We start from the raw sequence: 14,483 nt of genomic DNA on the forward strand, positions 1-14,483 counted from the left end.
GTGGGTGGAATGTTTACAACTAATAAACTATTAGGACAAACAGACATGCACCCACACACAAACACACACAAACAGACACGCACAGACAGTAATTATTTGATTAGCTAACTCAATTATACCAATCCCAGTGTTTTGTTCATGAACAGATGTTGGTTAGTGCAATCACATTAAAGCACTACTGTCATGCCCTTTGTATCTGACTTCATTAGGTGACAAAACAAGAGGGCCAGGGCCAATGAGTAATGGCCTTCCTGGAAAGTGAAAATGAATAGCCTGTTTTTCAGTGGCACAATTCAACACACCCCATAGGGCTCTGGTGAAAAGTAGTGCACAATTTTATCCTCCTGAGACCCAGCATTTAATTTTTGTCTTCTCTAGTTAAACGTCAGTTCTTGGTCTGTATCTCTGAGGCCATATAAGCCACAGTATTCAGTGAGATGTGTGTGGGTGTGACCTTGACAACGTTATCTTCTTGGTTCTTTAAAAAAAATGTCTGCCATCAAAATTAGCATATATTATAGAAATTTGAAAAGAAGTGTGTCTAATTATTAATTACACACACTCCTTCGATATAAAGTTGTTTTTGATGAAAATGAAAACGTGTCAGTGTGTCACTTTCACGAGGTTGGAGTAATAACATGTTCAACTACTTTTAAGACATTGGTTCAAATCTAGGTTGTGCCTTTAGTTTAAGAAAATGAACAACTTAAGAAGAATTGTTCACTTCTCTCATTGACTTCTCAAACCCCGTCTGTCTCGCCTGTTTTGCAAGCGTTCCCGGGAGTCTAGCTATGTTGCGCCTCTGGGTTTAGAAACTCTGTGCTTTAACGCAAATGTTTTCATGTTTACATCCTAATGACCACTACAATTTTGCACATACAATAAAAGATAAATAACAATATTTTCAAACTTTTTTCTTTGTAAAATGTTGTTTTTCACCCCAAACACTTGTTATGTAAAAAAAAAAAAAAAAAAAAGCGTATCCCAAACTTTTTTTTCTTTCGGGTCTCAGGAGGATATCGGGAATATGGGGCCATTTGGAATGGATCCACTGACTGAAATCTACTGGCCTAGGGCTGAGAAGAAAAACAATTTCCAAGCATCTTACTCGACTGGCATCTGTGACAAAGCCATGAAATGAAAGGTACGCCCTCATGTTTATTTTCACATTATTTATAGATTTGAACAGAGGCTCCCTTCTTCTCTTCTCAAAGCCTGTCTGCTGTCTGGGTATCTAGTAGCACATTCTGTGCATATGGCAATGGTATGGCGCTATGTGAATTTTCCCATACAAAGGGCATGACCTTCTGTGCAATTTAAAATATATATAAAGTAAAAGTAAGCCTTGTGTGAGCCAGAAAAGCTCCTGCACTGTAGACCAATCTCCTGTTTATAGCATTATGTAGGCTACAAGTACACCCCCTGGACTGGGCGCTTTCCATAAATATGTTATGGCCTTATATGCATTTTTCCATTCAAATGGAATGGCCTCCCACAACAACAGTCACTGGCTGTCTGCTGTGGATTCAGCTCTAATGCAAATAGTACACTCCATATCTTGTAGGGTTGGGAGTTACCAGGAAGCCCCCGATAACGATATTATCACGATGCTTAGATGCAGATACGATTTGTATTGCGATTCTATTAGGGCTGACCCAATTTAGTCGACTGGTCTATTGTTTGGTCGATATGCTGTTAGTTGACGGAGATTTTATTTAGTTTGCGGTCGCAAATTTATCAGAAATATGTCATGCCCGATGTCCACCAGATGCATGCGTTTTGTTTTGTCGAATGTCTAGCCCGCATTTTATGTACCTGAGGCACATGTACTTCGCTTTTCAACTATCTAAAAGCTAGGTAGTTGGAGTCTGTGTGTACTTCCGTTTGTACCACCGCACGGTAAAGCAACACACAAGTTGAAAATATTGAATGCATGTGGTATACAGAACGCAGCCTAGTGAGGCACCCCCAACGTAGTGTTGCGGACTGCTCCATTGAAAATGAATGACATCCGCCGGAATGCAAGACTATGATGCATCTGGTGGACTAATCCATTGCCCATTGCTCGGTCCATCACTCTGCACAAGGCGCGTCTCTCTCAGGCCAGTCTGTGCACATCCATTGTTTCATAACTTAATTGTGTGAATTATTTGCCGTTTTATTGTTAGTGACTATCAATTCCTCTTTACATTTACCGTTAATTCCCGTATTTTCTCATCTACAATGTTTGTTTGGTTACAGTCATTTCTGTTAATGCATACAGTCGTTTACCGTTTTCATTGTCGGAGTGGACATGTTGTTTGCAGAGCTCACAACCTATGCTACACTTGTGAGAAACAAATTTTGGTTTATTTCATTCCATTTACGAGTTGTCAATTTATTAATTGTCTTTTGTTTGGAGCGCTCCTGTCAATGTTGAGTAAAGACGCGCAACTGATTACGCATGGAAGTAAGCTTAGGCTACCTGGCCTGAACGCAAATGTACACATTTGGGGATGTCTGATAGTATTTCTGATTGTCTTAACTCACCACTGCTAATGAGCTGTGGAGCTTCTCAAAGTATTTTTTCTTCACCTCAAACAGCAAGTAAGCCAAGTCTGTTTTTACATCCATTGAGAATGATATACAATAGCTCCTCAATGTATTTGACAATTCTTACCAGCTCTCTCCCTTATAACCACCAAGCCTCGGTGTGAAAGGGGAAAATATCATGCAGTGAAAAAATACCTGATCACGCTACTTTCTTATCCCTTGCGAAGTTCTGCCAATACAGCGGTGTCTGTCTGGAGCTCACTGCAGGGGTAAACTGAGGGCCCAGAATAGTTGATACAATGTTTCAAGTTTGCTAGAGCGACCTGAGGGCCGGACCCGTTCGATAGTTGATATGAACTTGCAGTTTAATAGTTGATATGTTTCAAGTTCGAGTAGAGAGATGAATGTGATTGAAAGAACATGAAAGAACATGAACAAACCTCCATGTGTAGCCAATGTGATTAAGGCCTATATTTATTAAATCATGATATATTCTCTACCTACAATGTTTTTATTTGTTGGCTTTATGTAGGCTATTTTTTACCTAGTTGGCAATAGAACAAAAATACATTATTATTATTGAAATGTTCCACGAAAATGTGTATATGAAAATCAGAACTGGCATGCAGATCGGTTAGAAATTGTAAGATAAATTGTGTATGTGAAGAAAAAAAAAAGGATAAATTGTCATGTTAGTGTAACAGTATTACTTTAGTCCGTCCCCTCTACCCGACCCGGGCGCGAACCAGGGACCTTCTGCACACATCAACAACAGTCACCCACGAAGCATCGTTACCCATCGCTCCACAAAAGCCTCGGCCCTTGCAGAGCAAGGGGAACCACTACTTCAAGGTCTCAGAGCAAGTGACGTCACCGATTGAAAGGCTATTAGCTCGCACCACCGCTAACTAGCTAGCCATTTCACATCCGTTACATTAGCACTCCCCATGAAAAAGCTTTCCGACCCCTGGTGTAGCCTATTACCAGCAACTTCAGGAGCATAATGGCAAAATCTGTGAAGGCCAGCAGGAGCAGGAGGGTCAGGAACAGTTTTTTTCCTTGGGGTTATCTTGATCTCTGGCTCCCTCGAGTCATTTGTGTGTCTTAATAATTTATTCAAACAGTGCACTTAAAGCATCAAGCTCAGTGCATATAGTTGATTTTTATTAAAACACATAGGGTGTGTCTATATATATAAAAAATGGTACAATTTAGACCAATTGATTGGTTGAAAGAACAGACAACATTTTGGTCTGGGAACAGCCCTAGATTTTATATGTATTACGATTCGATATGGCAATTTCAATGCAATTCACTGTTCCAAACATTGGTCACTATATTTCTCCTGTAGAGAAAATGAGTTTGATCAGTCATGGACATAAGTCCTCAAAACATATTAGCTCACCATTTAAAAGTGGAAATCTGCAGTTCAAACAATAACAAAAGCAGTCTCTAAGCCACTATTTTGGTAGAACACTGAGGGATGGGGCTAGAGAAATGTAACCATTCTCAAACTCATGGACAGAGTTATGGATACAAGGTCTGACCATCCATGATATCAAAATTATACAGTGTTTGTTTATAATTACCTAGTTTACAAAGACAACAAGCTAATATTTTGGGTTCTGATGGGGTAGGACAGTTGAACTAAGCTCATAGGCATCTAAGTTATATCCTTCAAGAATCAACTGGTATATATCATCAATTTAAAGGTCTAAAAAATGGATGTAGCAACTGCAGATTGCCCCTTTAACGGTAACATCTTAGCGAAATAAAGAAACATTTTTAATTTTATTTTTTGAATCAACACTGTCATATAAATCAATATCGTAAAAAATTATACTGCTGTATCAATTTTTCCCACATCACTAATATCTTACCTTCAGCACTCTGGTCAATATGCTTAAAACATCCATTAGTACTGATGATCCATATTCTTAGGCAACCTCACCAGGAAGAACTTTACCTCTGTCTGCAAGACTGAGTGAGAGGACAGAGCGACTGGTCCTAGGGGTTAGTAAGAACAGCCCCAGATCCTGTTATTCTTGGCTTGGTGGGGAGATTCATCAAATACTCCACTATGGCTCCTCTCACAAGACTTCAATCATTCTCAGATCATGGTTGCGTCCCAAATGGCATCTTGGTCAAAAGTACTGCACTGTGTAGTAAGTAGGGTGCCATTTGGGACGTAGCCCATAACATAAACGTTTGGAAAGATTTGGAATGTTCCTTCCTAAATTAGATTTGAGTATTATCTATTATACAACGATTTGATTAGAACAAGGATTGAATGTCCATTCATATTTTAGTGGGTACAATATCCAAATCTCTTATGAAATAACCCCATGTAGGTTCCCTTAATAAAGTGCTCTATGGGTTGTTCCAATATCAGACATTGAGATCTCCATCATTTCATGGGGGGGAGGTTATGTTGAGCTCAGGTTTGATTCATTGGTTTCAGGTTATAGCCTAGGCAGTGAGGGTAGAGGGGCACCTCTAAAACTATATTAAATCTTAAATGGAGGTAGTCATGAAGTGAAATATCATGCTTTTATCCACTTACTGCTGCATAGTCAGTGTTGACTGATATGAGAGCAGTATAGCTGCCACTTTAGATCTGTGAGGCGGTTACACTGGAATTGAATTAGACCGAAACCCAGAGACCTTATCGGTTCGTCATAATTTGGATTGGAAATAGCTGCAGAAAGTTTCCAAGTAGTAGCTTAGTCCTTCCTTTTGTTTTGTCCTTCTAAGGAGGAGGTTATCAACCAAGAAGACGTGGATGTCGATTATGGTAGCCCCCCGCACCTCTCTGATTCAGAGGGGTTGGGTTAAATGCGGAAGACACATTTCAGTTGAAGGCATTCAGTTGTACAACTGACTAGGTATCCCTGTTTCCCTTTCCCAATGTTGTTGTTGGCATTTTACCCAAAACGGGGATAATTGTCAGAGGGCTTGGTGAATCTGGCACACCGTGGAGGGAAAGGTTGGGTTGGGACATGGTAGCGAGTCTTTCAATCTACAGTATATAGCTGCACTTCTCTATCCCACTGCCTTTGTAAAGGACTGTGCCCTTGGTATACAGACAATGGAATATGGACACTCTTAGATACTGTACTGGAAAGATAGTCTGAACGAAAGCTTACAAATACACAAGGACAGTATTTTCTTGACCCCAAATTTCAGGCAATGGTGTTCTGGGCCCTATTATTATAAATGTATCCCCATGAATCAAATGAATGTTTCTCAGCCTTGAGAAGAGGAGAAGTGAAAACATTCAGACATGATCGTCTTTCCGTCATTTCATTTTCTGATGCTCTATGCAAAAATCCCTAAACAACATGCAAACGTTAACCAGCAGTTGATCCATTCCATGGTTGAATCACGACACATTCATTTGACCATTTGTGCTATGTTTCCCAGGCAAATCCCAGAGCATGTTGGACTATAAACGGATGAATGTTTTGGCTCTTCACTCAGGCTAGAGGATTGTAATGACTTTAGTCTTATCCTTGAGTCAAACACAACCAACAGAAACCAAGGCTGCCTGCAATCCCAAATGTCACCCTATTCGCTATGTACAGTGGCTTGCGAAAGTATTCACCCCCTTGGCATTTTTCCTGTTTTGTTGCCTTACAACCTGGAATTAAAATAGATTTTTGGGGGGTTTGTATCATTTGATTTACATAACATGACTACCACTTTGAAGATGCAACATATTTTTTTATTGTGAAACAAATAAGAAATAAGACAAAAAAACTGAAAACTTGAACGTGCATAACTATTCACCCCCCTCAATACTTTGTAGAGACAACTTTTGCAGCAATTAGCTGCAAGTCTCTTGGGGTATGTCTCTATAAGCTTGGCACATCTAGCCACTGGGATTTTTGCCCATTCTTTAAGGTAAAACTGCTCCAGCTCCTTCAAGTTGGATGGGTTCCGCTGGTGTACAGCAATCTTTAAGTCATACCACAGATTCTCAATTGGATTGAGGTCTGGGCTTTGACTAGGCCATTCCAAGACATTTAAATGTTTCCCTTAAACCACTCGAGTGTTGCTTTAACAGTATGCTTAGGGTCATTGTCCTGCTGGAAGGTGAACCTCCATCCCAGTCTCAAATCTCTGGAAGACTGAAACAGGTTTCTCTCAAGAATTTCCCTGCATTTAGCACCTGCATTCATTCCTTCAATTCTGACCAGTTTCCCAGTCCCTGCCGATGAAAAACATCCCCACAGCATGGATGGTGTTCTCGGGGTGATGAGAGGTGTTGGGTTTGCGCCAGACATAGCGTTTTCCTTGATGGCCAAAAGCTACATTTTAGTCTCCTCTGACCAGAGTTCCCTTTTCCATACATTTTGGGAGACTCCCACATGCCTTTTGGCAAACACCAAATGTGTTTGGTTATTTTTTTCTTTAAGCAATGGCTTTTCTGGCCACTCTTCTGTAAAGCCCAGCTCTGTGGAGTGTACTATGGACAGATACTCCAATCTCCGCTGTGGAGCTTTGCAGCTCCTTCAGGGTTATCTTTGGTTTCTTTGTTGCCTCTCTGATTGATTAATGCCCTCCTTGCCTGGTCTGTGAGTTTTGGTGTGCGGCCCTCTCTTGGCAGATTTGTTGTGGTGCCATATTCTTTCCATTGTTTTATAATGGATTTAATGGTGCTCTGTGGGATGTTCAAAGTTTCTGATATTTTTTTATAACCAAACCCTGAGCTGTACTTCTCTACAACTTTGTCCCTGACCTGTTTGGAGAGCTCCTTGGACTTCATGGTGCCGCTTGCTTGCTGGTGCCCCTTGCTTAGTGGTGTTTCAGACTCTGGGGCCTTTCAGAACAGGTGTATATATACTGAGATCATGTGACAGATCATTTGACACTTAAATAAAGTCCACCTGTGTGCAATCTAACTAATTATGTGACTTCTGAAGGTAATTGGTTGCACCAGATCTTATTTAGGGGCTTCATAGAAAAGGGGGTGAATACATATGCACGCGCAATTCTTTTGAAACAAGTAATTATTTTCATTTCACTTCACCAATTTGGACTATTTTGTGTATGTCCATTACATGAAATCCAAATAAAAACATTTAAATTACAGGTTGTAATGCAACAAAATAGGCGTTGGTCAAAAGTAGTGCACTATATAGGGAACAGGATATAACCCAAATCAAACTGGGACACAACCCAAATCAAACTGGGACTAATCAGTGACTCTCCTCCAGTTGCCTTGCAAGCTGTTTGTTCGACAGGACACAAAGAGCTCAAGAGGAAACGGTTACTACGGAAACGGGAACACTACGGTGCCATGTTTTGGTATAGAATGTGGGAGGAATGAAAGACCACAGAGGGAAAGGTGGGGGATGGGGAGAGAGACAGGAAAATCTCTGCATATTACCATTGATGTCAAATGAATGAATTTGCATGTGATAACATCAGGCCTTTACAAGCTGTCATGAACAATTCTAATTGAAGACATCTGTGTATATGTGACTTAATTGCCTTATATTTGTGACATTTTAGCACTCAATGAGTAGGCTATTGAATTGCAGGCTTTTCAGGCTGATACACTAAGCAAATCCAAAAAGGTTCTTAATTGGAACCCGTTTTGACTGCAATTATATAAACCTTTAAAAATGACCCTTTGGAACCTGCAGAAGCTTAGAGATCGATGGGTTGGACAATCCTCTTCTCCTCAATCATCTTGAAAAAAACATTTACTTCAAAACTGGAAATCAACCAAACCTCCGTCGTTAACCAAATGAAAAAGTCAAATGCTTTATTATCTAAATGTTGAAAGTGCATGGCGACAGAGAAACAAAACGCTGCAGTTTGAGGCCATGTGGCGGAGAGTGACGGGTGCTGGAGATGGATGGGGGTGTAAGCAGGTGGGTCTGGGCAGGGGTGATGTTGTGGATGTTTGTATGCGTCTGTTGTCATTTGTATGTGTATGCTTTGTATTGTTTAAATATTTATATTAAAACAATTTGAATAAAAAGGAAGCTTAGAGATCTATGAAAACGTTTCACAGACCTTCGACGTGTGAGAAAGGATCACAGAGGATGACCATGAGTCTGGCTGACTTAGTTAACATTTATGTACACTGCATTCAGCCTTTCCTTCCAGCTCTCTACTGCCAATGACTCTGCTGTCAATTCCATCACCACCAAGTACCGCTACCCTCTCCCGTTGGTGCTGGCCGCGATCGAACAGCTCAGCGGGCCCGTTTCTTTCAATACCAAATTGGACCCACAGAGTGCCTACAATCTGATCCGCATCTGTGAGGGGAATGAATGGAAAAAGGCATTCAGCACAATGTCTGGGCACTATGAGTACTTGGTGATGCCTTATGGATTAGCCAACGCTCCGTCGGTGTTCCAGGCATTCGTTAACGAGGTGTCCCGGGACATGCTTGGGTGCCAGGAGGTGGTTGTGTATATCAATGACATCCTGTTCTACTCGGCCACCTTGGAGGATCACATCGCCAACGTCAGAGTAGTCCTGGAACGACTCCTGGAGAAACACCTGTATGTGAAAGAGGAGAAGTGCCAGTTCCATCAGGTCGCTGTCTCCTTCTTAGGATCAGTCCATAGGGAGTTATGATGGAGGAGAGGAAGGTTGATGCAGTCAGGCCATGGCCGGTCCCAACCACCATAAAGGGACTACAACAGCTTTTGGGGTTTGCCAACTTCTACCGCCGCTTCATTAGGAACTTGAGCTCCATCGCCTCTCCTCCCACCTCAAGGTTGGTCCCCGTAAGTTGGTGTGAAGTCCTGCAGTCAATGAGGCCTTCCGTATACTGAAGGGGCGTTTCACCTCTGCCCTTTTGCTGGAACACCCAGATCCTACACTGCCCTTCGAGGTGGAGGCAGACACTTCAGAAGTGGGCGTGGGGGCCGTCCTGTCCCAACGTCAAGGTAACCCACAGAAATTGTATCCATGTGCATACTACAAAAAAAACTGTCTCCTGCATAGAGGAACTATGACTTCGGCGACCGGGAGCTCTTGGCGGTGAAGTTGGCATTTGAGTAGCGGAGACACTGGCTGGAGGGCGCCAAGGACCCATTTCTCATCCTCACCGACCATCGGAACCTGGAGTACATACGGACAGCGAGGCGGCTGAACCCAAGCCAGGCAAGGTGGGCCCTTTTCTTCACTAGATTCGACTTCACCTTGTCATATCGCCCAGGTTCAAAGTACATCAAAGCCGATGCCCTGTCCCATCTCTACGATTTGGGAGATGTTTCTGTCCTGAGTGCATCCCATCATTCTGCCCTTCCGAGTTTAAGCCCCTGTGCTTTGGGACGTAGATGTGGACATTCGCCAGGCTCTGGAGAGGGAACCCGTGTTCCCACAGGGATAAGGGATCAGATGTTGCCCTGGGCGTAGGGCTGGGCGATATGGCAAATAAATTATCACGATATATATATATTTTTCATTCGATAACGATAATTATCACAATATTAATCAAATAATGTTTAAAAGGTGCATATCTGCTTCAGACTCAAGAATGCCTGAACAAACCAAACGCTTTAATGTGTCTTATTTGTCAGAAGTAGAATAACTCACAAATAACATTAACTCCACTTTTTTTAAAGCTATAAACCCTTACAAGTTGTGAACAAATATAGATATATATTTTTAAATAGTGCAAGTCAATATGCATTATAACTGTTAGCCTAATGGTACATCACAGTTGAAGTTGGGTTAGTTGCAAGAAAGACAAGTCTGTCTACGGTTTCTGGCTTTAAAGCTGCCCTATGGCAGGTCACTATGTTGCCACCTGTGCTAAAAACACGCTCTGAGGGGGAGCTGGTCGCAGGAATGCACAGGTAGCACTTTGCCAGGTGGCTGACTTTGGGAAAGTGTTTTTGGTGGATCTTCCACCAGTCCAGTGGATTGGTTTCACTGTCAGCATCAGGAGACTGAAGGTAGCAGCTGAGTTCCTTTTCTTCCAGCTGGATTTCAGTAAGACTTGTGGTGATGGAGCATGGACTTTTGAAAAAAACTGCCCAATCACTTTCTCTTTTTAGCTGGCAGTTGTGGTGAAGCAGCAGCAATGTCTCTCTGTGCTGGGCTTGGGTTTTCATGTCCCTCAATGACCATCTCTGAGACAACTCTTTATTTTATGTGGCCCACCTTCTCCTCTTTGATGTAATGTGTTTTAAACCGAGGGTCAACCAACGAGGCCAGGAGGTCATCTGTGGCTAGGTCATCATATGTCTCATTCAGATAGTCCATGACTATCGTTTTGATGGTTTGGGTGAGCTCTGTTTCACCATCAGGTTTCATGACCTCTGTATTGAACAGGTGTAGTACTGACTTCAGGTAAGACACACTGACATAAGACTCACCAGACAGAGCATCTGGGAATTCTAGTAGTGGGGTCAATGCCTCGTTGATGGACTCAAGAACATCTATATCTGTATAGATGGGAGCTAAGTGCCGGGTCTTCTTGTCACTGGACAAGACCTGTGAAATGGCTTTCTGTACTTCCGTACTCTTTGCACCATCTTTTGACATGATCCCCACCTGGTAGGCGACTCTGTCACCAACTTGTGCTGGGGTAGGTTGTGTTCTTTTTGTCCAACTGTCAGGTCTCCTTTTTCCACCAATAGGAAAAGGCACCTACCACTTTCTTACATACTCCAATTGCTCGATCCACCCGTTTGTCTCTACCCACTCTCTCTAAGAGAAATCAAGAGATTTTAATAAAATGTTAAAATCACAATAATCCCTTTAGTTATGTACAAATGTAATATTTAACTTAATCGGTTGATTTAAAAAAAATGCACATTTAGTTTCATCTAGCCAATCACTTCAATATACACAATTGACAAGGTTACTTACCAATGGCCAAGTGCAGACGGTGTCCAAAACATTGCAGTCGCGTCCATTTGTTGATTTGAGCGGCCTTCACCACGTTCGCACCACTATCCGTTGTAATGCAGACCTGTCTGTCTTGACTGAGTCCCCAGGAGGTGAGAGCGTCAATGAGCCCCTCTGCTATAGCTTCACCCGTGTGGTCGTCGGGAAAGTATGATGTTTGAAGGCATTTTAGTTTTAGTTGGCGTATACCTCTCCACATGCATATTGTCACTTCTCCTCACGTCCCTGCTGCGTCACAGAGGTGAAATGGACTGCTGTACTGAATTATTCTATATCAACATGATCTAAAATGTATCTAAACGTTTTTATATCGTTATTGAGGGAAGCAATTACCTCTGTAATTATTGATATTGATTTATCGCCCAGCCCTACCTGGGCGCAACACATCTCTCATCACTGGACACCCAAGTATCCCCGCACTATTCAATCTATCTCTGGAAAGTACTGGTGGCCCACCTTGGCGCAGGACGTCGCTCGCTATGTCAACTCCTGCTCCATATGTGCCCAAACTAAATCTCTCCGGCACGTTCCAGCAGGGAAACTCCTGCCCCTTCCCATGCCTCAGCGGCCTTGGTCTCATCTGTCCATTGATTTTGTCACTGATCTCCCCTCTTCTGATGGTTTCACTACTATTATGGTTGTTGAGGACAGATTCTCGAGATCCTGCCATTTTATCCCTCTTATTGGTCTCCCTAACGCTCTCCAGGTTGCTGAGGCACTGTTCCAGTAGGTCCTCCGGCACTATGGTTATCCAGAGGACATCTTCTTTGACCGTATCCCCCAATTCACGTCACGGGTATGGAAAGCCTTCATGGAGAAGCTGGAGGTCACGATCAACCTCACATCCGGGTACCGGCCTCAGTCCAACGGGCAGGTAGAGAGGATGAACCAGGAGCTGGGGAGGTTCCTTAGGAGTCACTGCCAGGGGGAGTGGGCCCGGTTCCTTCCCTGGGCAGAGTACGGACAGAATTCACAGCTTCAATCCTCCACCGGGCTGACCCCCTTCCAGTGTGTCCTGGGATATCAGCCAGCCCTGGCTCCATGGACCCCGAGCCAGACCGAAGCTCCTGCGGTGGACGAGTGGTTCAGGCGTGCAGAGGAGGTTTGGTCCCCTGGCTGGTGCCATCCTCCGCGACACCCTTCCACCGCCCCTAGATATTGATGGGATCCCTGCCTATGCCGTCAGGTCCCTCCTGGACTCCTGACGTCGTGGGGGTCAGATCCAGTACCTGGACTGGGAGGGGTATGGTCCAGAGGAGCGCTGTTGGGTCCCGGTGGAAGACATCCTGGATCCCAACATCGTCCGGGATTTCCACCTCCGCCGTCCGGACCAGCCCACTCCTTGCCATCGGGGTGTCCCCCTGGCCGGCGTTCTCCTGCGGCTGGGGCCGTGCGTCAGGAGGCGGGGTACTGTCATGTCTACTCACGCTCTCCTGCTCCGGCGCTCAACGTCGCCGGTCTACTAACCACCGGTCCTGGCAACCCACATTACGCACACCTGGCAACCATCATTGTGCACACCTGCTCCCCATTGTTACGCACACCTGGACTTCATCATCAACCTGATTATTCTCCCTGTATTTAGCCCTCATTAGCCTCAGTCTTCAGACAGTAGTGGTTTTGTTTACGTTCAGTACGCTACTACAATTTTGATTATCTTCATGTTTCTTATTATTAAAATCACCTTCTGCACATGCTTCCTGTTAATGTGTTCCATTGACATTTATAATTATGACATTAAATATTTATTTAGAAACTTCAACCAACCCTCAAAAACAACTCATCTCTTACAGTCTCATTTCGGCAAAAAAACTAATCTTGTTGTTTTGGAAAAAGAGGGAAGCGCCCACTACCAAATTATGGCTCAGCGAATTGGCAAACACTGTACACTTAGAAAGAATTAGATATATTCTGAACAATAAATTATCAACATTTGATCAAATCTGGCAGCCTTTCCTCTCTTACTTGGTCCATTCGGCGCTGTGAATTTGTACTTTTTAACGCACTCTCAATTGTAATATTTTAATCCACCTTTGGGCAGCATGTGCTGGCACTGCCACCCGAGCAGTCGGGAGGGGAATAAGGGGAAGGGATAAGGGGGGGGGAAGAAGTGGGGGAGGGATTAGGGGGGGAATAAGTGGGGGGTGACACCTACCCTCTTTCTTTCTACCTGTCCTTATTCTGTATGTCTTGTTTTGTAATATTTGTTTTGTACCCAGAACTCTGGGTCTTTTTGTTTCTGTCTGCTCTTTTATGTTTAGATAAGAATTGTATACCTGTCTTATACCTATACACCATTCTTGTGTGTGCTCAATAAAAAAATATTTGAACGAGAAAAAAATATATAATAAAAAAATAATAATAATAATAATAATTTATTTTGAAACTTTAAATTGGGAATCATTTTTGGTGTATCATGAATTAGGGACATGAGAGACTTTGCTCCCAGTGATTTTAGCTCTCTGGGTCATACAAGTAGGCTACAGTAAAGTGAGAAAGATCATAGGCCTATTTATGTTTTTTGAGCATGTATTTTTTCACATAAAATCCATAAAAAATAAACAAGTTCCTATTTTAAAAGTAAATTGTTGTGGGGGAAACAAAGTTGGTTTAACCCTTTGACACGTACCAGCACACGGATGTGATCAATCTACAGTGATCCCTGAAACGTACGCTCAAACCGGAGCGATTAGAATGCTTATTTAGAATGTCCAGTTTCGATTGACGCAGTAGTCAACGTTTGAGCTGGCCACACAGTTTTTTAACAGAAACATTCTGCACAAACACAGTCCTTACAAGGTTATGTCCTGAATGTGACCGGTTTATTTTTGAATACAATGTTTAGACAGTCGCAGAAGTAGCGACTGCATAACACAATCATCCAAACCGGAAAATATAGGCAACATTAGTCCTAGCGCTGAAGAACGATTGACGTAACACAAGCTGTCATATTTAGATAACTCTCGACTGACAGAAACCATAATATGAATTACCTAATAGCAATTACAATTCATCACATCACGGGTGAGCTCACTATTGATCGAAATAATTGAGTAACACACACAAAA

General features: G+C 42.8%; 1 protein-coding gene across 2 annotated transcripts in view; it reads right to left on the reverse strand.

Annotated features, from left to right (window-relative positions):
- The window catches only part of zdhhc14 (zinc finger DHHC-type palmitoyltransferase 14), a 44,694-nt gene that overhangs the window by 23,955 nt on the left and 6,256 nt on the right, over positions 1-14,483 (reverse strand). The gene's annotated exons all lie outside the window — the stretch shown is intronic.

Source organism: Salvelinus sp. IW2-2015, linkage group LG14 (assembly GCF_002910315.2).
Source record: "Salvelinus sp. IW2-2015 linkage group LG14, ASM291031v2, whole genome shotgun sequence".
NCBI classification, from domain to species: Eukaryota; Metazoa; Chordata; class Actinopteri; order Salmoniformes; family Salmonidae; genus Salvelinus; species Salvelinus sp. IW2-2015.